The sequence below is a fragment of the Prionailurus viverrinus genome, chromosome D4 (genome assembly GCF_022837055.1).
Source record: "Prionailurus viverrinus isolate Anna chromosome D4, UM_Priviv_1.0, whole genome shotgun sequence".
NCBI lineage: Eukaryota > Metazoa > Chordata > Mammalia > Carnivora > Felidae > Prionailurus > Prionailurus viverrinus.
The window spans coordinates 49,006,071-49,031,995 of record NC_062573.1 but is presented as its reverse complement, the minus strand read 5'-3'; positions in this window follow the sequence as shown (position 1 = coordinate 49,031,995).

Here is a 25,925-nt window from a genome sequence, read left to right as displayed (position 1 = left end):
AAAACAAACATAAAACAAAACAAAACAAACACACACACACACACACACACACAACATTAAAAATTGGTCAGATAGAGACATTCTTCAGACCTGATCATCCGAGATTCATGCTACAAAAAAATACTGAGACACCTGGCTGGCTTGGTTGGCCAAGCATGAGACTTTTGATCTTGGGATTGTGAGTTAGAGCCCTATGTTGGTTGTAGAGATTATTTAAAACAAAAATCTTAAAAAAAAACCATATATATATGTATATATACATATATATACAACATATATATATATATATATATGTATATATACACATATATATATGTGTATATATACATATATATATATTTGGTTTTTTTAAGTTTTTTCTTTTAAATAATATATATATAGAGAGATATATAGATATATAGATATACATACATACGTATATATATATATGGAAGTCCTTTAGGCAGAAAGAAAAAGACACCAGGAAAATTAGTTCTACACAAAGGAATTGGGAACACTGGAAATGTTAAAGGCATGGGTAAATCTAGTTTTTTTCCCTATTATTTCAATCTCTTTATGAGATAATTGAACATTTAAACAAAAATAACAATTTAGTGAGGAGTTATAATTTTAGTATGTGAGAATATGTAAAAGTAAATATATGAAAATAAAACAGGAAAGTCAAGAAGGAGGAAATGGAAGTTATGAATGTAAGTCTTTTATATAAATTCAGAAGTCGTGTAACATCACTTAAAGGATACTGTAATAAGTTAAAGATGTATATTATAAACCACTAAAATAACAGAGTTATATATAGCTAATAAGCTACAAAATACATATAAAAGAATGATAAAAATATGAATAAATTTTAAAATTTTAAAAGCAGAAAACGAAGAAAACTAGAAGAAAGAACAAATGCTACAAATAGAAAACAACTAACAAGATAGTTAATAGTCACATTAAATGTAAATGGTTTAAATACCCCAATTAAAAGGCAGAAGTTTTCAAGGTGGATAACAATAGCAATGCACTTTAAAATAGACAAAAGTAGGAAGGAGGGGACAACATGGTGGAGAAGTAGGGGTGTCCATACTTTCTGCATCTCTCAAACAAAGAAGGGCTGAACCCAAATGTTTGAACCCCAAGAGTCTGGGAGGAAAAGAGACTGAATCTACCAGGGAGACACCAGGACAACCTGAGCAGCCATAGGGCTACTTCAAGGAACAAATCAAAGCACACATGGTGGAGGGTCCAAAACATCACTATGAGTAGGGAAATAAAATAACCAAAGTCACAACAACAAAGAGAAAGTAACACTCTCCAAAAAACACCTCCTGAAGGGCCAGGCCTGGACAGTGTATGACCCACCTTTAATATAGCAGTGCTCACAGGTGCAGAGCACATAACAAGCTTTTAAAAGTCATAAGGGACAGAAACTAGCCAAAATGATGAAACAGAAGAATTCTCCTCAAAACAAATCCCAGGAAGAAGTGACAGCTAAAGAATTGATCAATACAGATATAAGCAATATAACTGAACAAGAATTTAGAGTAATAGCCATAATATTAATTGCTGGGCTTGACAAAAGCAAAGAAGACAGCAGAGAATCTATTGAAGCAGAGATCAAGGAACTAAAAAATAGTCAGGATGAATTAAAAAAGGCTATAAGTGAGGTGCAAAATAAAGTGGAGGCGGCCACAGCATGGATTGAAGAGGCAGAGGGGAGAATAGGTGAATTAGAAGATAAAATTGTGGAAAAAGAGGAAACTGAGAAAATGAGAGATAAAAAAAAAAAATCCAGGATCAGGAGGGGAGAATTAGAAAACTAGGTGATTCAATCAAATGGAACAATATCTGTATCATAGGAATTTGAAAGAACAAGAGAGAGAAAGGGGCTGAAGGTGTACTTGAACAAATCATAGCTGAGAACTTCCCCAATCTGGGTAAGGAAACAGACATTGAAATCCAAGAGGTACAGAGAACTCCCTTCAGACGTAACTTGAATTGATCTTCTGCACAACATATCATAGTGAAACTGGCAAAATACAAGGATAAAGAGAGAATTCTGAAAGCAGCTAGGAATAAACATGCTCTAACATATAAAGGGATAAGCGATAAGACTAGTGATGGATCTCTCTACTGAAACGTGGCAGGCCAGAAAGGAATGGCAGGAAATCTTCAATGTGATGAACAGGAAAAATATGCAGCCAAAAATCCTTTATCCAGCAAGCCTCTCATTCAGAATAGAAGGAGAGATAAAGGTTTTCCTTAACAAACAAAAACTGAAGGAATTCATCACCACTAAACCAGCCCTACAATTCCCGTAAGGGGGAATCTGTGAGTGAAATGTTGCAAGGATCACAAAATACCAGAGACATCACTAGAAGCATGAAATCTACCAATAACACAATGACTCTAAACTCATATCTTTCAATAATAACGTGGAATGTAAATGGACTAAATGCTCCCATCCAAAGACATAGGGTATCAGAATGGATAAAAAACAAGATCCATCTATTTGCTGTCTACAAGAGACTCATTTTAGACCTGAGGACACCTTCAGATTGAAAGTGAGGCGATGAAGAACTATCTATCTATCTAACTACTGGAAGTCAAAAGAAAGCTGGAGCAGCCATACTTATATCAGACCAACTAGACTTTAAATTAGAGGTTGTAACAAGAGATGAAGAAGGGCATTATATAATAATTACCGGGTCTATCCATCAGGAAGAGCTAACAATTATAAATGTCTATGCACCAAATACGGAAGCCCCCAAATATATAAAACCATTAATCACAAACATAAGCAAACTTATTGGCAATAATGTGGTGATTGCAGGAGACTTTAATACTCCTCTTACAATGGGCAGATCATCTAGACAGAAAATCAGTAAAGAAACAATGGTCTTGAATGATACACTGGACCAGATGGACTTGACAGATATATTTAGAACTCTACATCCTAAAGCAGCAGAATATACTTTCTTCTCAAGTGCACATGGAATATTCTCCAAGATAGATCACACACTGGATCACAAAACAGCCCTCAATAAATATAAAAGAATTGAGGTCTTAGCATACACACTTTCAGATCACAATGCTATGAAATTTGAAATCAACCAAAGGAAAAAGTCTGGAAAACTTCCAAAAGCATGGAGGTTAAAGAACACCCTACTAAAGGGTAAACAGGTCAACCAGACAATTAGAGAAGAAATAAAAAAATATGTGGAAACAAATTAAAATGAAAACACAACAATCCAAACCCTTTGGGATGCAGAAAAGGCAGTCCTAAGAGGAAAATACATTGTAATCCAGGCCTATCTCAAGAAAGAAGAAAAGTCCCAAATACAAAATCTACCAGCACACCTAAAGGAACTAAAATCAGAACAACAAAGAAACCCCAAACCCAGCAGAAGAAGAGAAATAATAAAGATCAGAGCAGAAATAAACAATATAGAAACAACAACAACAACAAAACAGTAAAACAGATCAATGAAACTAAGAGTCAGTTTTTTGAAAAAATAAACAAAATTGATTAACCTCTAGCCAGGCTTCTCAACAAGAAAAGAGAGAGGACCCAAATAGATAAAATCACAAATTAAAATCACAAATGAAATCACAAATGAAAATGAATAAATCCCTCAGAAGTACAAGCAATTATCACGGAATACTATGAAAACTTATATGCCAACGAACTGGACAACCTGGAAGAAATGGACAAATTCCTAAATACCCACATGCTACTAAAACTCAAACAGGAAGAAATAGAAAATTTGAACAGACCCATAGCTAGTGGAAGAAATTGAATCAGTTATCAAAAATCTCCCAAGAAATAAGAGTCCTGGACCAGATGGCTTTCCTGGGGAATTCTACCAGGTATTTAAAGCATAGTCAATACCTATCTTTCTCAAGCTGTTCCAAAAAACAGAAAGGGAAGAAAAGCTTCCAGACTCATTCTATGAAGCCAGCATTACTTTGATTCCCAAACCAGACAGAGACCCAGCAAAAAAAGAGAACTACAGGCCAATATCCTTGATGAATATGGATGCAAAAATTCTCAACAAGGTATTAGCAAATCAAATTCAACAGCATATAAAAAGAATTACCCACCATGATCAAGTGGGATTCATCCCTGGGCTGTAGGGCTGGTTCAATATTCACAAATCAATCATTGTGATACATCACATTAATAAAAGAAAGGATAAGAACCATCTGATCCTGTCAATAGATACAGGAAAAGCATTTGACAAAATACAGCATCCTTTCTTAAAAAAAAACCCTCAAGAAAGTCGAGATAGAAGGAACATACCTAAACATCATAAAAGCCATGTATGAAAAGCCCACAGCTAATATCATCCTCAATGGGGAAAAACTGAGAGCTTCCCCCTGAGATCAGGAACACGACAGGGATGGCCACTGTCACTGCTGTTGTTTAACATAGTGTTGGAAGTCCTAGCATCAGCAATCAGACAACAAAATGAAGTAAAAGGCATCAAAATTGGCAAAGAAGAAGTCAAGCTTTCACTTTTCACAGGTGGCATGATACTCTACATGGAAAACCTGAAAGACTCCACCAAAAGCCTGCTAGAACTGATACATGATTCAGCAAAGTCTCAGGGTACAAAATCAATATACAGAAATCGGTTGCATTTTTATACACCAATAATGAAGCACTAGGAAGAGAAATAAAGAAACTGATCCCATTGACAATTGCAACAGAAACCATAAAATACCTAGGAATAAACCTAACCAAAGATGTAAAAGGTCTGTATGGTGAAAACTATAGAAAGCTTATGAAGGAAATTGAAGAAGACACAAAGAAATGGAAAAACATTCCATTCTCATGGATTGGAAGAAAAAATATTGTTAAAATGTCAATACTACCCAAAGCAATCTACACATTCAATGCAATCCCAATCAAAATTTCACCAGCATTCTTCTCAAAGCTAGAACAAACTATCCTAAAGTTTGTATGGAACCACAAAACACCCCGAATAACCAAAGTTATATTGAAGAAGAAAACCAAAGCAGGAGGCATCACAATCCCAGAATTTAACCTCTACTACAAAGTTGTAATCATCAAGACAGTATGGTATTGGCACAAAAACAGACACATAGACCAATGGAATAGAATAGAGACCCCAGAATTGGACCCACAAATGTATGGCCAACTAATCTTTGACAAAGCAAGAAGGAATATCCGATGGAAAAAAGACAGTCTCTTTAACAAATGGTGCTGGGAGAACTGGACAGCAACATGCAGAAGAATGAAACTAGACCACTTTCTTGCACCATTCACAAAAATAAACTCAAAAGGGATGAAAGACCTGAATGTGATACAGGAAACCACCAAAACCCTAGAGGCAAAAGCAGAAAAAAACTTCTTTGACCTCAGCCACAACAATTTCTTACTTGACACATCTCCAAAGGCAAGGGGATTAAAAGCAAAAATGAACTATTGGGACCTCATCAAGATAAAAAACTTCTGCACTGTAAAAAAAAAAAAAAACAATCAACAAAACTAAAAGGCAACCAAAGGAATGGGAAAAGATATTTGCAAATGACATATCGGATAAAGGGCTAGTATCAAAAATCTATAAAGAATTCACCAAACTCCCCACCTGAAAAACAAGTAATCCAGTGAGGAAATGGGAAGAAAACATGAATAGACACTTTTCCAAAGAGGACATCCAAATAGCCAACAGACACATGAAACGCTGCTCAACATCATTCATCATCAGGGAAATACAAATCAAAACCACACTGAGATATCACCTCATGCCAGTCAGAGTGGCTAAAATAAATAAATCAGGAGACTATAGATACTGGCGAGGACGTGGAGGAATGGAAACCCTCTTGCACTGTTGGTGGGAATGCAAACTGGTGCAGCCGCTCTGGAAAACAATGTGGAGGTTTCTCAAAAAATTAAAAATAGATCTACCCTATGACCCAGCAATAGCACTGTTAAGAATTTACCCAAGGGATACAGGAATGCTGATGCATAAGGGCACTTGTACCCCAATGTTTATAGCAGCACTTTCAACAATAGCCAAATTATGGAAAGAGCCTAAATGTCCATCAACTGATGAATGGATAAAGAAATTGTGGTTTATATATACAAGGGAATACTACTTGGCAATGAGAAAGAATGAAATCTGGCCATTTGCAGCAACGTGGATGGAACTGGAGGGTATTATGCTAAGTGAAATAAGTCAGGCAGAGAAAGAGGGATACCATATGTCTTCACTCATATGTGGATCTTGAGAAACTGAACAGAAGGCTATGTGGGAGGGGAAGGGGGAAAATGTTACAGAGATAGAGGGAGGCAACCATAAGAGACTCTTATATACAGAGGACAAACTGAGGGTTGATGGGAGGTTAGGGAGAGGGGAAAGTGGGTGATGGGCATTGAGGGGGGCACTTGTGATGAGCACTAGGTGTTGTATGGAAAACAATTAGGCAATAAATTATATTAAAAAAATAAAATAGACACAAATAGATAAATGCAAAAGGATACACACACACACACACACACACACATATAATGTTAATATCAATTAAATCAAAGGTGGAGTTGATATGTTAGTATTAGACAAAGCAGACTTCAAAACAAAAAAAATATTACCAGGGATAAAGAAGGGATTTTATAATGATAAAGGGCATAATTCGTCAAGGAGGCATAATAATTATTGAAGTTTCTTGAGCTAATAACAAAGCTTCAAAATACATGTTCAAAATTTATTCATATTTTTAATCATTCTTCTATATCTATTTGTAGCTTATTAGATATAACTCTGTCATTTTAGTGGCTTATAATATACATCTTTAACTTATTACAGTATCCTTTAAATCCCAAAGTGACAGAATTTCATGAGAAACAGGTAAATGTACAATTATAGTCAAAGATTTTAGATATTCCTTTCTCCCTAATTAAGAGAAGAAGCAGCTAGAAATTTAGAGAGATGCCAAAATTCTGAACAATACTATCAACAAGTCACGTCTTGACATTTATAGTAAGCTCCACCCCACAATAGCAGACTATTTATCCTTTTTAAGTGTACATAAAATATTTACCTACAGAAACCATAGTTTGTGTCAATAAATTCAAAATAATTCAAGTTATACAAAAATAGTTCTTTAAACACAATGGAATCAAATTAGAAATCAGAACAGAAAGATATTTGAAAAATCCCCAAATATTTTTGAATTAAATATAGACATACTACTTATATCGTTAAAAATTACTTAAAACATTGAAAAGAAATAAAACTACCAGAGTATCCGTAACATTGGTCAAATATGTGAGAAGTAAAAAAATACAATGAACAAAACAGAAAATTAGCTGATCAATAAATTTTCAATTTCACAAAGAATACAGAGAAAAAGGAAAGTGAGCAGAAAAAAGATAATGTAGCACATGAATGATTAAGAGCTACGTTCCAACTTAAAAATAGTATTTCGGGAGAAACCACAAAAAAAATGGCACAAGTCTAGAAATTTGTTTTCATACTAAAGAAAACACTTTACTGAATGGAAAACATTCAGGAGTAACAAAATTAGAGGCAGTCTTTGTCCAACAATTTTGCCAGCCTTTCATAATGATGCCATTAAAAACCATGGAATCTATTTATTAAAATTAGCTCAAATGATGTAATGGAGGTGTGAAATGAAAACATCATGGCAAGTTACTTTTATGACAGAAGATAGTATAGACTATCCAGATCACCTTCTTCATATACAGCAGAAACCTAACTATCAGGAAACTTTCGTTACTGTCTTCAAACTGGAGCACATTTTGATATGCAGACTTGTGAAAAATAATTATCACTTAAGCTGTGTGTTCAAATTCACATAATAGGCTATAGCAACATTTTTCTAAATATGTCTCCTGAGGCAAGGGAAATAAAAGCAAAAATAAACTATTGGTACTACATTCAAATAAAAAGCTTCTGCACACTGAAGCAAACAATCAACAAAGCTAAAAGGCAGCACACTCGATTGGAGAAGATACTTGAAAATGACATATACGATTAAGGGTTCGTAGCCAAAATATATAAAAAATTGACACACTGAAGCAGCCAAAAAACAAATAATCCAGTTAAGAAATGGGCAGAAGACACGAACAGACATTTCTCCAAAGAAGACATCCAGAAGGCCAACAGGTACATGAAACGATGCTCAACATCATTCATCACCAGGGAAATGCAAATCAAAGCCATGGGAGATACCACCTGAAACCTGTCAGCATGGCTAAAATCAAAAACACAAGAAACAACAGGTGTTGGTGAGAACGTGGAGAAAAAGGAACCTTCTGGCACTGTTGTAGGAATGCAAACTTGTGCAGTCACTGTGGGAAACGGTATGGAGATGCCTCAAAAAGTTAAAAATGCAACTACTCCATGATCGCACCACTGGGTATTTACCCAAAAAATAGGAAAATCAGTAATTTAAAGGGATACATACATCTCTAGCTTTATAGCAGCATTATTTACCATAGCCAAATTATGGAAACAGCCCAAGCATCCACTGATGGATGAATGGATTAAGAAGAAGATGTGGTATATATATTCATATGAATATATATATATTGGAATATCTATATGTGTATATATATATCTATATATAAGTATATAGATATATATAATGGAATATCATTCTGCCATATAAAAGAGTGAAATCTTGCATTTGCAACAACATGGATGGAGCTAGAGAATATAATACTAAGTGAAATAAGTCAATCAAAGACAAATACCATATGATTTCACTCATATGTGGAATTTAAGAATCAAACAAGCGAAGGGGAGAGAGAGAGAGAGAGAGAGAGAGAAATCAAGAAACAGACTCTTAACTATAGAGAACAAACTGATTGTTACCAGAGGGAAGGTGGATGGAGGGATGGGTGAAATAGGTGATGGGGATTAAGGAGGGCACTTGTGATGAGCACTGGGTGATGTATAGAAGTATTGAATCACTATCATATACCTGAAACTAATATAACACTGTGTGTTAACTGTTCTGGAATAAAAATTTAAGAAAGAAAAAAAAAGAGAAAGTAAAAAAAAATTAGTAATGTCTGAATGGTGTAATGTATAATGTTTTGAGTACACAATAAAAGGACAATAGGAAAACCACTTTTGACTAGTCCTTGACTTTCTTGAATGATTTCAATACTGGCCTCGCTTAAAAAAATTATTTTTGAATGTTTATTTATTTTTCGGAGAGAGAGAGGCACAGAGTGAGATCAGGAAAGGGGCAGAGAGAGGGAGACACAGAATCTGAAGCAGGCTCCTGGCTCTGAGCTGTCAGCACAGAGCCTAAGGCGGGGCTGGAACCACCAATTGCGAGTTCACGACCTGATCTAATCTGAGCCAGCCAGGCGCCCCTGGCCTTGCTTTTAAATTAAAAGAATAAAATGTTAGTCTGACCTGGAGAAGACAGTCACTTCCAAGATTCTGAAAAATTCACAATAGAATTGGCACACTGGTGGACAGAGTGCAATGTGCTAGATCTGTGGTTTTCAGTCAGGGGCAATTTTTCCCCCAGGGGACATTTGGCAACCTCTGGAGACATTTTTGGCTGTTACAACTCAGGGCAGGGGGAAACACTACTGGCATCTACCAAATAGAAGCCAAGGATACCGCACAACATGCAATAGCCCGAAGAATAACCAACAGAGAATTATACAGCCCAAATGTTCATAACGTGCTCAGAAACCCTTTGCTAGGTATTTCATTTGAAAGAGAGAGTAGTCAAGAGATACGTTCTTTGGAAGTTGTTAATTTTCAGAAGAATAGTTTCCACTAAATGTGTTTTAGAATCTCACATATATACCCTTACATATTTTTATACATATTACTTTATATATTGATGCATTTAGGGATAAAAGAATATCACACATAGGCCAGAGAGCTAAGATCAGAGAATAGAAGTAAACAGAAAAGCTATAAATATAGAAAGCAAAACAAATAATAATATGGAAAAAGTCAGAACAAATTAGTCAATAAGAAAGGAAAAAATTAAAACAAGTGAATTTGTTAAACAAAGAAGAAGCTGGCTGTTTGAAAGCCTTGTGAAATATACAAATACCAGCGGGCTCAGAAAAGTTTTTAAATGAAGGAAAGTGTGTAGAAAAAGAGAGAGGAAACAAATACACGACACTAGTAATGAAAGAAGAACATAGATCCACAGGTATGGAAGAAATTAAAAATTATAAATGAATTATATAAAAAATCTATTACAATGATACCATTTAGGTAAAAATTGTATAACCCAAAGTACTACTATTGTATTTTTTATGGAAGTATGTATAGAGAATCAAATATAAAACAATATTATACTCAGCCTCAGCGTTGAGAACTTAGCTCCGTGTACAAGATTTCATTTTTACTTTTAAAAATAGGATATGAAGCAAATTCAATAGAATGTTAGCATCTACTAAATCTGGGTGGTCAGTATTTGGGTGTCTGTTATTTCATGTTCTGACCTTTTCAGAACACAAGAAATGCTTCCTAATTCCAAATAGAGAGAAAAATGTTAAATAGTTCTTGTCAGAGAAGTTTGGCAAAGGTCTTTTAAACAGCTAAATAAATTAAATTTGCTGATTTTTCTCAGGCTATTTTTCCAAATAGTTCAAGTGGATTAATCAGCGACGATTTCTATTTTTAAAAAGATTTCACTTTGATAAGTTGTAGGAGTAAGTTCAGCAGTTTCTGAGAATACTCATATCCATTAAATGTCACAGATCTAAATTTTGAATCCCACTCAAGATAGGTGAGGCGTTCGGTCTTAGTGATTATTGGACAACCAAAAACGGAGGCATGAGCCAAGCTCCTGGTCTGTGGCAATTACCCTTAATATTATCCCTCCTCTCGTTATCCCTCTTCTCATTAGCTGATGTTGCTGACAAGTCTGCCCTCGCCATCACTCAGGCATGACACTGTGTGGGGACTCAGTCGTCTGCCCCAATGGTCCTCTTTGCCAACCCCAGATCTAATCACTCAAATCTTCACTACTGTTCTCAATGCCTCTTGGTTCAGCAGCTGACATCTGTCCCTTACAGCCATTTCCCTCTCCTCTTGGCCCTCCAGGTCCTGTCTGCCATTTCTAGAAACTACCCAAGCCCCCTTGCTCCTCTCAGTCTTATGGGATTTTCGCCAACCTCAGGCAGATCACATTTATTCCCTTTCTCTCACCTTCAGCTTTTTTCTCCTTCCTCCTAGGAACCATTCAGCTTAACTCACAGCAAGTATGCCTAGACTCCCCACGAAGAGAAGTTTGGGTTGGACTCATGGTTTGAGTTCAACTTTCACTTTTATTTCTGACTCGCCAAAGCTGCTAATAACTCCTTGGGGACAAAAACTCAGAATTCAGAGCGCAAAACTTGGCTTTATTTTTCTTGTGAAATCTCAAAGACACAGGACCCCTCATGCCAGCTTCTACAGCAGCCCGAACAAAAGTCTCAACAGATAATTCTAGCATATTTTGCCTAAATATCACATGAACCCACTCTTTTATATAGTTTCTCCCAACTGTCCAGATATAAAATCAAATGCCTTTTGAGGGAAGCCCTCTGTTACAGTTGCCCAGTTTGGTGGGGGAGAACTCTTTGCACCCTTCACATTCTTCAAAATACTTGGTGGGGTGCCAGGATGCCAACGTACAATCTTCCTTCAGTTAAGCCGATTCATTTGAGCACACCTTGTGCTTTTAGCGTCGTTTGTTCTCGTACCTCCGACCTGGCTCTATCACAAGACAATTTGAGAGTAGGAAACTCCCTAAAGCCCTCCTCAGGCACGATTGATGCCAAGAATTAATTGAGCGTTTCTGCCATCACTTTCTTATGTTCTCAACGGACCTCTTGCACGATGTCCATCTCACTGTTTTTGTCTGGCTTGCTCTCTCTAATTTATTGAAAGAACCACATATTATGGGCTGTGCTGTTGCTTGCAGATGCCTCGATAAATTTTTTTTTGGAGGGGGCCTGTTTACTTTTAAGTTCGCATTTGACGTCCAGTGTCTCCTGGGCTCCTTTATTGCTTCTTTAGGGCATTACTTTTTAAAAGATGCTGTCCACCAGAAGAGTCTCTTGTGTATTTATTGCCACTAAAGCAGGGGGCATTTTGTTCGCATGTCTGAGCTTCAGGGGCATGGCATATATCTTTCCTGGAATTCTGATTGTGTTTTCATTTTTATTTCTTATTTTCTTATTTTTCAGAGAGAGAATGAGAGAGAGATTGAAAGCCAGGAGAGAAGGGCAGAGAGAGAGACAGAGAGAGAATCTCAAGAGGAGCCCAACGCTGGGCTCAGTCCCATGAGCTGGGCTCACGACCTGAGCCAAAATCAAGAGTCAGATGCTCAACTGACTGAGCCACCCAGGTGCCGTGGTATTTGGTATTTGTAGAGGTCCAGAGGCTTTCTGTAGGTGTTTGGATAAAAATATATATGTATGTACATATGTGTGTGTGTTTCTTCTTTTTTTTTTCCCCAAACTAAGGCCTAAAGTTTTGTTATAGTTCCTTTTTCTAAAATTGAGTAATCCAGTGATTTCTTTCTTTTCTTTCTCTCTGAAGTGTTGAGCTCATTTCTTTTGTGATCACCACTGAAAACATTCCACAGTACTTCCTGAAGTGGCTTCTGTTCATTGCTCAGCACCTAATCTAATTGGCGTACTGGTTAGTTACTGCTGTGCTATAAGCCAACCCTAAACTTATGGCTTCAAACAACCAGCATGTATTACTCTTCATGAGTCTAGGGGTCAGATGAGCACTTCTTCTGGTCTTGGCTGGGCTTGCTCACATGTCTGTAATCTGCCGTAGGTTGGAGAGGCAGTATGTTTTCTTGGTGGATTGTAACATCCCTTGGTGTTTATGTAATGTCCCTCTCTGTCTCTGGTAATTTTCTGTTTTAATGACTATTTTATCTGACACTAATATAATTACTCCTGCTTTCCTTTGTTTCACGTTTGCATGATATATCTTTTTCCATCATGTTGCTTTAAAACTGTCTATATTGTTACGTTGAGTTTTTGCAGACGGCATAGAGTTGGCTCATGTTCTCATATACTCTACCAAGCTGTCTTTTAATTAGCATATTTAGATCATTTGCATTTGACGTAATTATTGACATATTAAGGTTCAATTCTGCATTTTTTTTATTATTTAGTATTTATGTATTTGTGTTTATTCTTATTTCTCTGATTTTTTTTCCTGGCTTTATTTGGTTTGAATATATTTTAGAATCCTATTTTTGATACATTGCAATGTTTGGAGTATATCTCCTTTTTTTTAAATTTGTTTTAATGTTTGTTTATTTCAGAGAGAGAGAGAGAGAGAGGGCATGAGCAGGGGGGTGGCAGAGAGGGAGGGAGACACAGAACCTGAAGCAGGCTCCAGGCTCTGAGCTGTCAGCACAGAGCCCAACGGGGGGCTCGGACTCGTGAACTGCGAGATCATGACCTGAGCTGAAGTCGGACGCCCAATCGACTGAGCCACCCAGGTGCCCCTGGAGTATATCTCTTTTTATATCTTCTACTTTGGGGGTGTTTGCTTGATGTGTTAAATAATACATACACAACTTACACAGTTTACTCGTGTTGTCCTTTTATCAGTTCAACTGAAATGTAGAAACCTGACCTCTCTTTACTCTCTAGTGGTTTTAATATAATTATCTTAAATATTTCCTCTGCATATATTTAGAACTACATTATGACGTCATATTTTTTGCTTTGACTATCAAACATAATTTAGGAAACTAAATAGGAAAAGGGAGTCTATTGTATTTACTCATATTTTGTTTATTATGTACTTTCTTTCTTGCTAATGTTCCAAGAAAACTTCTTTTATCATTTCCTTTCTGTTTAGAAAAATTCCTCTTCTTTTAGGGTAGGTCTGCTACCCTAAATGTGCAAAATTAGCTTACATTTTCTTCACCTGAGAATGTATTAAATTTATCCTATATTTCTGAAGAACAATTTCGTTATACATAAAATTCCGAGTTGATATTTTAACACTTGAATGATTTTGCATCACTTCTGACTTCCATGGGTTCTGATGGAAGCCCACTCTCATTCAAATAGTTTTTCTTTATAAAGCGTCATTTATCCCTCACTACTTTCAAGATTTTATTCTTTGCTTAGTTTTCATATGTTTGATTCTAGTGTTTGTGTAGAAATCTGGTTTTACCATTTTGGGGGTTTACACAGGGCTTTGAATTCATAGGTTTGTGTCATTTCCTAAATTCAAAAGTCTGAAACAGTTATTCCTCAAGTATCATTTGAAGCTGTTCGCTTTCTTTTCTCCATGCAGAACTCTGATGAAACAAATGTTTGATCTTTTGTTACAGTTTTAGAGGCTCTTGACACTTTTTATTTTTAATATATTTTTTCCTCTTTTGTTCAGGCTGTACAATTTCCATTGTTCTATGTTCAAATTTGCTACTTTTCTTTTGTGTCCTCCATTGTGCCATTCATTCTGTCGTGCCCATTCATTAGTTGGTTGTTTTTTTTTTTCAGTTATTGTATTATTTAGTACAAAATTTCTCTTTGGTTCTTCTTTATATTTGTATGTCTCCTATATATTTGCTGAAACTTTCTATTTTCATTAGTTTCAAGTGTATTTGTAATTACTCACTGAAGCATTCTTATCACAGCTGCTTTAAAATCCGTATTGGGTAATTCTAGCATTCTGCCATCACAAGGTTTCCATGCGCTGACTACTTTTCTTCCTTCGGTTTAGAACTTCTTGGTGCTCAGTGTGTGGGTGGCTTTGAATTGAAGGAAATGTTTTAATATGCTATGAGACTCTAAGTCTTATTTAAACATTGTTAAATCTGTCTTTCTGTGACACCGATCCAGCAAGGGAAGAGCGGGTGCGGTATTATTGACAGTTGGAAGTTCAGTTTCTCCATGTGGCTTCCATCAACACATAAGGGAGTCTTGTTACTGCAAGTGGGGACGGAAGTCTAGGCTCCCATGCCATCTCCACTAATCACCACAGGGAGGAGGGTGGAGATTTGTTTCTACCAAGTGAGGATTACAGTCCAGCTCCACGTGCAGTCGTCTCTAATATCACCAAGGTTTTAAATTTGTGCTGTATATGTGATATCCAAGGTTTCTAGTTGTACTCTTGTACTCAGTGATAGGAATAGGGAAAAGCTGGTCTACTCCATCTTCCCAGAGGAAGTTTCCGCATCGTGTTCTTTTAAGTCCTATTTTATTCTACGTTTTTGGTTTCACATGTGGTTTCCCTCTTTGTAATAATTTGATTTTTTTTATGTTTTCTTCTGAGCTCTGCACCCAGTATTCATTTTTTCCATTGATTTCTAATCTGTATTTTGTGCTATTTTGGTAATCTTTGTGGGGAGTTCTCTTCCTCTAACATTTGATTATGCTACAAATGCGCTATTAAGTTTTTATTACTTACATCTTTGTGTCCAACTCTTAGGGTCTATTACACATATTATAATGGATTATAATACCCATACTCCAGCACATACAACTTGGGAAAGAGAAAAGGGAAAGAAAAAGCATTTCAAAGGCAACACAAGTTCTTTGGATGACAATATGCTTTAATACAAGAGTAAGTTACAAGTATGTCAGCATATTTGTATGAGAAGGTAGTGATATCAAGTTGGTGGAATAGGAAGCCCCAGACACACTTACCATGAAGACACGAATTCAATAACTCTTCATGGACCAATTCCATTTGTGAGAAATCCAGAAAACAATCAAGAGGCTCTTGTTCTCCAAGTGAGTGCGAAAGTAACTGTAGCAAATCCAGTAGGTAAATTCATGGCACCGTCTCACCACAGCCCCTTCTCCTGGCAGTGCCACATGATCTGGAGGAAATCCCTGGTTCCTGGCTTCTTCCTGGGGAGAGAAAGAGAAGACTAAACTATGCATACAATGCACTGACTATTGGTGTTGGGAAAGGCCGTAGGTTCTGTTTCAGCTGTCTAAGAGTGCTGATGGGACCCAGCATACTCTAGATACCTGGGGACTGTTGAGAACAAAAAAGAACCGAACAGTGTACTGTTACGTCAGAGGAAATAAAGAAGATCCGTGGTTGCCAGGAGTTAGTTGGGAGGCAGAGATGAGTAGGCAAAGCACAGAGGACTTTTAGGGCAAAGATATGATATTATATGATATCATATATGATATTATAACAGTGAATACATGTCAGTATATATTTGTCAAAACCCACAGAATGGATAACACCAAGAGTGAACTGTAATGTACACTACAGATTTGGGGTAGTTATGGGTAAATATAGGTTCACCAATTGTAACAAATGTACCACTCTGGTGGGGGGGCTATTAATAATGGGGAAGCGATCCATGTCTGGGGGAAGAGGCATAAGGGAAATATCTGTACTTTCCCCCTCAAGTTTGCAACAAACCTTAAACTGCTCTGAAAAAAAGTCTCAAAAAAATGAAGGAGATATAAAGACCTTCCCAGATAAATAAAAGCCGAGGGGGGGTCATCACTACTAGATCAATCTTACAAGAAGTGCGAAAGGGAGTACTTCAAGTTGAAATTAGAAGGTGCTAAACAGCAATACAAAAGCACAGAAAAAGCTTACTGAGTATAAAGCTTGCTGAGAAAAATAAATATATAGACAAATGCATAATACGGTAATCGTGGTACATAAATCACTTTTAATTCTGATACAGAAGTTAAAAGATAAAAGTGTAAAAAAATAGCTATAACTATAAAAATATGTCAATGGATATATAATATAAAAAGATATAGTTTGTAACACCAATAACATGAGGTATGGGGGAGGGAGAAGTACAAGTGTGATTTTTTTTTTTGTATGCAGTTGAACTTAAATGTGATCAGCTTAAAATAGATGGTTATAAGTATAAGATGTTTTATGTAAGCCCCATGGTAACCACGAAGAAGATACCTGTAGAAGATACACAAAAGAAAATGAGAAATGAATCAAAACATGTCACTACAAAAAAAAAAAACCCAATGAAACCCAACGAAAGACAGCAAGAAAGAAAAATAAGAACAAAAGAACTATAAGGCAAAACACAATGAACAAAATGGCAAGAATAAGATTGTGTCTATCAATAAGTACTTTAAATGTAGATAGTTTGAACTCTTCATTCAAAACACATACAGTAACCAAATGGATTAAAAAAAAACAAAAAAGACAAGATGCAACCATTTGCTGTCTATAAGAAATACACTTTGGATTTATTATTTATTTATTTATTTATTTATTTATTATTTTGAGAGAGAGAAAGACAGAGCGAGAGTGCACAAACAGGGGAGGGGCAGAGCGAAGAGACAGAATCCCAATCAGGCTCCATTCCATCAGTGAAGAACCCAGTGTGGGGCGCGAACTCACAAACTGTGAGACCATGACCTGAGCCGGGATCAAGAATCAGATTCTTAACCGACAGCACCTCCCAGGCGACCCTCACTATGGATTTATTTAAGGACACACTTAAAGGGAAAAGACGGGGAGAAAAAGATACCCATGAGAGTGGGTACTAAAAGAGACCAGGGGCAGCCATTATTGTATCAGACAAATCGATTTTAAGTTAAAAACTGTCACAAGAGACAAAGATGGGCACTATATCATGATGAAAATCTAACTCATCAGGAAGATATAATAATGATAAATATATATGTAGCCAACATCAGAACACCTAGATATATGAAGCAAACGTTACTGGAAGTAACGAAGAAATAGACACCAACCTAGTAGAAGTACATCTCAATACTCCATTTTTAATAAGAAACAGAACATCTGCAGAAGACTGACAAAGAAACAGAATACTTTAATGATAGTATAGACTAAATGGACCTAACAGACATCTACAGAACATCCCCCCCAACAACAGCATAATACATATTCTTCAAGTACACATGGAACATTCTCCAGAAGAAATCACATTGGGTCACAAAATAAGTCTTAACAAATTTAAGAAAATTAAAGTCATAGCAAGTCTTTTTTTTATGCCAAGTATTTTTGCCTAACCAAAGCACAGTGAAACTAGAAATCAACAGCAGAAGGAAAATTAGAAAATTCACAAACATGTAGAAATTAAACAACACACTCTTGAACAACCAATGGATCAAAGAAGAAAGCATCAGAGTAATTCAAAATATCTTGAGATGAGCAAAAATAGAAACACAACATACCAATACAACTTATGGAATGTAGCAAAAACAGTAGTTAGAATAAAGTTTATAGTGATAAGCACAACAAAAATGAAAAAAGATCTCAAATAACCTAACTCCACACCTCAAGGGACTGGAAAACGGAGAACAAATTAAGACCAAAGATTGTAGGAGAATAAGGGAATAATAAAAATAATAAAAATAAAAAAACAATAAAAATAGAGGAGAAACACTAAAAAATTAATGAAAGTAAGAGTTCATTTTTTAAAAAGATGAACAAGTTTGATAAACCTTTAGGTAGTCTAAGGAAAAAGGAGACAAGTTTCAAGTAAACAAACTCAGAAACAAAATAGGACACATTACAACTGATGAGACAGAAATGTAAAGAATCATGAAACTACTATGAGCGATTTTGTGCCAACAAGTTGTATCTAGAAGAAATGGATAAATTTCTAGAAACACAATCTACCAATACTTGACCATAAAGAATAAAGAAATATAAATAGATCATAACTAACCAGAGATTGAATCAGTAGTCAATTATCTCCTAACAAAACCCCAGGACCAGGCTTCATTGGCAAAATCTCAGTATTTACAGAAGAATTCATGCCAGTCCTTGTTAAATTCTTCAAAAACCTTGACAAGGATTGGATACATCCAATTTATGAGGCCACCATTACCTTGATACCAAAGCCAGAAGATACTATAAGAAAAAAAAAAAACTGTAAGCCAATATCTCTGATGACTATAGATGCAAAAGTCCTTGAAAAAAAAAATACTAGCAAGCTGGATTCAACAGCACATTAAAAAGATTATACACCGGGGTGCCTGGGTGGCTCAGTCAGTTGAGCGTCCGACTTCGACTCAGGTCATAATCTCACGGCTTGTGGATTTGAGCCCCGCATAGGGCTCTGTGCTGATGGTTCACAGCCTGGAGCCTCTTCAGATTCTGTGTCTTTCTCTCTCTCTCTCTGCTCCTCCCCTGCTCACACTCTGTCTCTCTCTCTCAAAAATAAATAAATAAACATTAAAAAAAATTCAAAAAAAAGATTATACACCATGGCCAAATGGGTATGCAAAGGTGTTTCAACATACTAAACAAATCAAAATGATACATCATCATATCAACAAAGTGAAGGATAAAAACCACACGATTGTTTCGATAGATGCAGAGAAAGCATTTGACAAAATTCAATGGTTTTTCATAAAAAAAATCACTCAAAAAAGCTAAGAATAGAAGAATACTATCTCAACATGATGAAGACTATCCATATCAAAAACCCACGGCTAACATCATACTTGGTGAAAAACAGCAATCTTGTCCTCCAAGATCCAGAACAAGGTGAGGGTGCTCACACTCTACCATTTCCATTCAGCAGGGAAATGGAAGCCCTAAGCAGAAGAATCAAGCAAGGAAAGATAATAATGGCATTCAAGTCAGAAAAGAAGAAGTAAAATTATTTTTGTTTGCAGATGACATAATCTTAGATGTAGAAAACCCTAAAGATGCGACACAAACTTTTAGATTTAATGAACTAATCTAGCAAAATTGCGGGATACAAAATCAACATACAGAAAAATCTATTGCATTTTTACACAGCAACAATGAACAACCGGGAAATGAAATTAAGAGACCCATCTCATTTGCAATAACATAAAAAATTACAAAATACTTAGGAATAGACTTAAACAAGGAGGCAAAGACTTTGACAGTGGGGAACTGTGAACATTGTTAAAAGAAAGAAGATAGAGATAAATGGAAATGTATCCTATGTTTATGTATTGGAAGGCTTAAAATTGTTGAAATGTCCATATAACCAAAAACAATGTCCATATAACCCAAAACAATCTACAAAGTCAATGCCACCCCTATCAAAATCCTAATTATATTACCTACAGAAAGAAAAAAAATTCTCGTATACATGTGGAACCACAAAGGATCCTACATAGCCAAAACAATCTTGAGAAAAAACAAAGGTGAAAGCCTCACACTTCTGATTAAAAAAAAAAAAAATTAACATTTATTTATTTTTGAGAGCCAGAAAGAGGCAGGGCACAAGTGGGGAAGGGGCACAAACTATCTTGAGAAAGACGAACAAAGTTGAATGCCTCACACTTCTGCTTAAAAAAAAAAAAAATTAACATTTATTTATTTTTGAGAGACAGAAAGACACAGCGCAAGTGAGGGAGGAGCAGAGAGCGAAGGAGACATAGAATCCGAAGCGGTCTCCAGGCTCTGAGCTGTCAGCACAGAGCCCGATGCAGGGCTCAAGCTCACGGCCTAAGGGATCATGAACAGAGCCAAAGTCAGACAGTTAACCGCCTGAGCCACCCAGGTGCCCCCTCACACTTCTGATTTTAAAACACATTATAAAGCTGCAGTAACCAAAATAGCACAATACTAGCACAAAGAGAGACATAGACCAAAAAAAAACTGCAGAGTGGGAAAAAAACAAAACAAACAAACACACGCTTATACTTAAAGTCAACCGCTATTTTACAAGGGTGCCAAGAATTCACACTGGGGAAAGGATAGTTTCTTTGATTATGGTGCTGGGAAAACTGGATACCCACATGCCCCCCCCCCCAAAAAAAAGGTACAAGGAAATTGGGCTATTACTCTATGCACAAAAATCTACTCAAAATGAACTAAAGACTTCAATGTTAAGACCTGAAACTGTAAACCTCTTAGAAGAAAACATGAAGGAAAATCTTGATGATACTGGTCTTGGAAATGGTCTCTGGGACATGACCCAAACACAAAGCAATCAAAAGCACAAGTAATCAAAGCAAAAAATCAAACGAGTAGAACTACATCAAATTAAAAAGCTTAGTTTCTTGGTAAACACCCTTTGTTGTATTGAAGTGTGTATTGATTCACTGCATTATACACTGATACTAATATTACACTGTTTGTTAACTAACTGGAATTTGGGTAAACACTTGGGGTGCTGGGTGGCTCAGTTAGTCATGTCCAAATATTGATTTCAGGCCATGATCTCACAATTTCATGAGTTCAAGCCCCATGTGGAGCCCCCCTGCTTGAGATTCTCCTTCTCTCTGCCCCTTCCCTGCTTGCACTCTTTCTGTCTCTCTCAAAATAAATCAACTTAAACAAATAAATAAAAACATAACAAAAAGAGAACAAATAGCCGAGATGAAGCTAGTAGTAAATAAACTTTTGATTCCACAATTCCAGATACATTAATATATTCAAAGTTAATTCAAAATCAATATATACAATCAGATATATCAAAAAATGTGTGTGTAATGAAGTCTCTGCGGTAATATTTGTTGTATTAAAGATATATATCAAATCATAAAAAACGAGGAAAAAAACTAAAAAGCTTGGGCGCAGCAAAAGAATCAGAGAGTGAAAAGCAGCAGAGCGAAAGGCAACATTTGGAGTGAGAGAAGATATTTACAAACCATATATCTGACATGAGTTTAATATCCAAAATATAAAGGAACTCCTGCAATTTAGTAACAAAAAGGAAATAACCTGATTTTTAAAACTGGACAAAACAGTCAAATAGGTATTTCTCCCGTGGAGACATACAAATGGCTAACAGGTATATGAAAAAAATGACCAGCATGAATAATCATTAGGGAAAGAAAAACCAAAATCACAGTCAAATAGCACCTCACATGGATTTAAAAAAATAACAATAATGTGTTGATAAGGATGTGGACAAATTGGAATCCTGGGCACAGTAGGTGGGAATGTTATAGAGAACACTACGGAGATTCTTCAAAACAAATTAAAAATAGAACTACCGTATGCTCCAATGATCCCACTTCTGAGTATTTATCCAAAACAATGGAAATCTGGATCTCAAAAACATATGTGTGTGCACCCCCATGTTTATGGCAAAATTGTCCCTAATACCCATAAGGAGCAAACAACTTAAATATCCCTCAATAGATGAATGGATAAAGAAAATGTGCTATGTACAGAGAATGGAATATTATTCAGCCATAAAAAGGGAATAAATGCTGTCTTATGGCTTAATAGAGATGAGCCTTGAAAACATTGTGCTCCGTTAAATAAGCCAGTTGCAGAAGGGCAAATACTGCATGATTCTACTTATTAGAGGTATTTAAAGCAGTCAAATTCATTGAAGCATAAAGTAGGATGTTGGCTGCCAGGAGTTGGGCAGGTGGGGGGGGGCAGGCAGGGAATAGGGAGTTGCTATTCCCTGGTTACAAAGGTTCAGTCATGCAAGATGAGAAAGTTCTAGAAACCTGCCATACAACATTGTGCTTATAGTGAACAATACCGTACTCTACACTTAATAATTTAGGAAGGAAGATCTCATGTCATGTGCTTTTGAAGATAACAAAAAATATATGTATAAGAAAGTCTTGATGATAGTGCCCAGGTTAATAGGGAAAAAAGTATAGTGAGCCAAAACTTGATATAATCCATAAGCAAAGATTTTTTTTTCCTCAGCGATCTTAGGTTATACATATGTTCACATAACACTCTACAACTAATTTTATTATTACATTTTTATGGGAAAAATATCGTTATTAATGTATGACATACTGATTCCCAGTTTTTCCTTTTTCCATGGAAACACTAACTTTTTTAAATTTTTTTAACATTTATTTATTCTTGAGAGACAGAGAGGCACAGAGTGTGAGCAGGGGAGGGGACAGAGAGAGGGGGAGACACAGAATCCGAAGCAGGCACCAGGCTCTGAGCTGCCAGCACAGAGCCTGACGTGGGGCTTGAACTCACATACTGTGAGGTCACGACCTAAGCCGAAGTCAGTCGCCTAACCAACTGAGCCACCCAGGTGCCCTGGAAACACTTATTTTTAAAACATGGTGATTGAATCCACAACTGTCTTTGAACAAATGTCTTAGGACATCCTGTTCCCTTACCTACCAATTAGATGACACAGGTGAATTTTCTTAGTCTCTCTGTGCCTCTATTTCCTGATATGTAAAATAGAGTTAATTATCCAAATTTCTTGGGAAATTTTGGACACATTTAATGAGATTAGTCCTTATAAATATATTCAAGAAGGGTATGGCCCATAATAAGCACTCAATAAATGATATTTATATTTATATTTCCCCAAAGGTACAGTGTGATTATATCAGCTTGCTTTTTTTTTTTTTTAATGTTCATTTATTTTTGAGACAGAGAGAGACAGAGCATGAACGGGGCAGGAACAGAGAGAGGGAGAGGGAGACACAGAATCCAAAGCAGGCTCCAGTTTCTGAGCTGTCAGCACAGAGCCCAACGCGGGGCTCGAACTCACAGACCACGAGATCGTGACCTGAGCCCAAGTCGGACGCTTAACCGACTGAGCCACCCAGGCACCCCAATATCAGCTTGCTTTGACCTAGTTGGAGTACTAACGAGGGACATAGTGTGTACTAAGCCAGCATCAAAGCATGAATTTTTTTCTCATGCTCTTCCTATAAATCATTTGACTTTGGCTCATGTTCTGATCAATACAAGGTCCACTCTAGTGTGACTCAGTAACAAAGTTGACATATTCACTTAGGAGACTTTCATATGCAAAAACGGTCTTTAAAAAATCCAGACATTTATTATGCCACATAAAAAGAAATGAGATCGGGCAGTTCTGAGACTTACTTGGCAATTTAATGAAGACGTGTCTATCTTGGTGTTTGGCTATGTTTTATCCGTCACCCCTTTACCTTTGTCCTCATGTTGGTTCTCCTGATGATCACAGAATGGCTGTAAGAAGCAGAAAGACAGAGCAGCACACTTAGATTTGTGATCTGTGGGGGAGAGAGAGAGAGAAATAAAGAGACAGACTTGTCTCCCAGCATGCAAATGTCTTTTCTTCCATATTAACTGGGCCATTTTAGGTAAAGTCCACTCTTGAATGACAGAGAAATACAAGTAGATTGATTTACTCCAATCAGGATTCCCCTGAAACTGGAGAATGGATGAATATTGGAGCAACACTGAGGCAGAGTTAGGAAGGAAGAAGTCAGAGGATCTGATGTCAAAGTTAGGAAGGAGGATGTCAGACCTCCCGACAACCATATTGACTAAACTCAATTTCCTGAAAACACACAGCATACGCTAGAGCAATCCATGTACCAAAGATCCAGTTCAGGTCAACACCTTAGAAGGGTCAATTTATCAGATAAGTATTTGAAGCTTCGTCAACTTCTGGAACTATCGTCTGTGTACAACCCAAAGATGTTTAAAAGCGTCCTCCCTCAAATTATGTAGATGTTTAATGTAAATATGAAAGTGGCTCAAAATCATTTGATCCGATTAAATTTATTCCTTCCTCATGTTTTGCTTTTATTTAGAGCTAGCAATAAATGTTGAATCTAGATGCTGGTGGTAAGTATTGTAAATTGGGTTTTCAGGTACTGTGTTTTAAAAGGCATTAGCAGATATGAAGCTGCCCTTACAGTAAGTTAAATTTTACAAATAATCTTCTTCATTTCACAAAATATTAATCGTATATTTAGAACTAGCTACATAGCCAGTTGGAAGAAAGTGTGAAGGAACAAGAGTGGAGGTGGTTAGCGAATGTCTTTTAGTACATGATCGGACTCTGAGTGTATTTTAATATGCTGTGGGTGTACCAGTTAAAAGACTAATTGTTAGCATAAGGGAAGAAATGGAGAGAAGTCTAAAGACAAAATAAGAATCATTGATTGGCTCTCTTTTCTGTTGTTGTTGCAGGAAGTGTGATTTAAGCATTTGAATCTTGAAGCAGATTTCAGAGAAGGCACTTATTAAAGGTTCTCAGCAGATACTCTTTTACCTGTGTTTAGTATAAAAGCAGTCAACTATTCTTACACAATTATTCCGTTCTGCTTTATAGAATTCCATTGCACTTGGTCTGACAAAGCAATCATTTCTGCCCAGATTGTTGAGGATTAGCCATTCAGTTGATGACATTTTCCCACGGGCTACTCCTCAGCATGCATTTTTCAGAATATGGACTCTGCAGGGTTGAGGTACAAGCAAGGTTTGGATTAAAAGAACATCTTTAAGCCTCAGCTTCTGGGTTAGAAGAAGAAGAAGAAGAAGAAGAAGAAGAAGAAGAAAAGGAGGAGGAGGAGGAGAAGGACGAGGGCAAGGACAAGGACAAGGACAAGGACAAGAAGGACAAGGAGAAGGAGAAGAAGTCAAACTAACCTCTAGAGCTCTAGAGGCTTCTGTAACAAAGTGCCACAAACTGAGCAGATTGAAAACACAGTATTTATGGTCTCATAGTCCTGGAGGCAAGAACTCTACCATGAAGGTGTTGGCAGAGCCACTGTCCTTGTGCATGTGCCGTGGAAGGGTTCGTCTGGAGGCTCTCTCCAAACCTTCCTCCATGTGTAGATGGCCATCTTCTCGCTGTGTCTCTTTATGCTATCATCCCTTCACGTCTGCATCTGTGTCCGATTTCCCTTCTTCTCAGGATGTAGGAATAAAAGCTTACCCTAATGACCTTATTTCAACTTGGCCACTTTCCTAAAAACCCTATTTCCAGATGAGGTCACAGACTGAGGCACTGGGGATTAGAGCTCCAGCATATCATTTGGGGGGGGGGGGGGGACAGGGGACACAGTTCAACTCATAGCCTGTGCTTTCTTACTTCAGCATCCCTGGGAATACACCTGGCATGAGCTGCCGAGGGTTACTGCCCTGCTGCTATTCCCCACATTCTGGGCCATAGGGTTCAACACTCTACTTAGGGATCAGCTCCATTCAAACACTATTAGTTGAATGACTGTGGTGTGCTAGCACTGAAAATACATTAGGACACAAGAGAGAAATGGTTGTTGCCGACATATAAGCACATGATAGTATAGC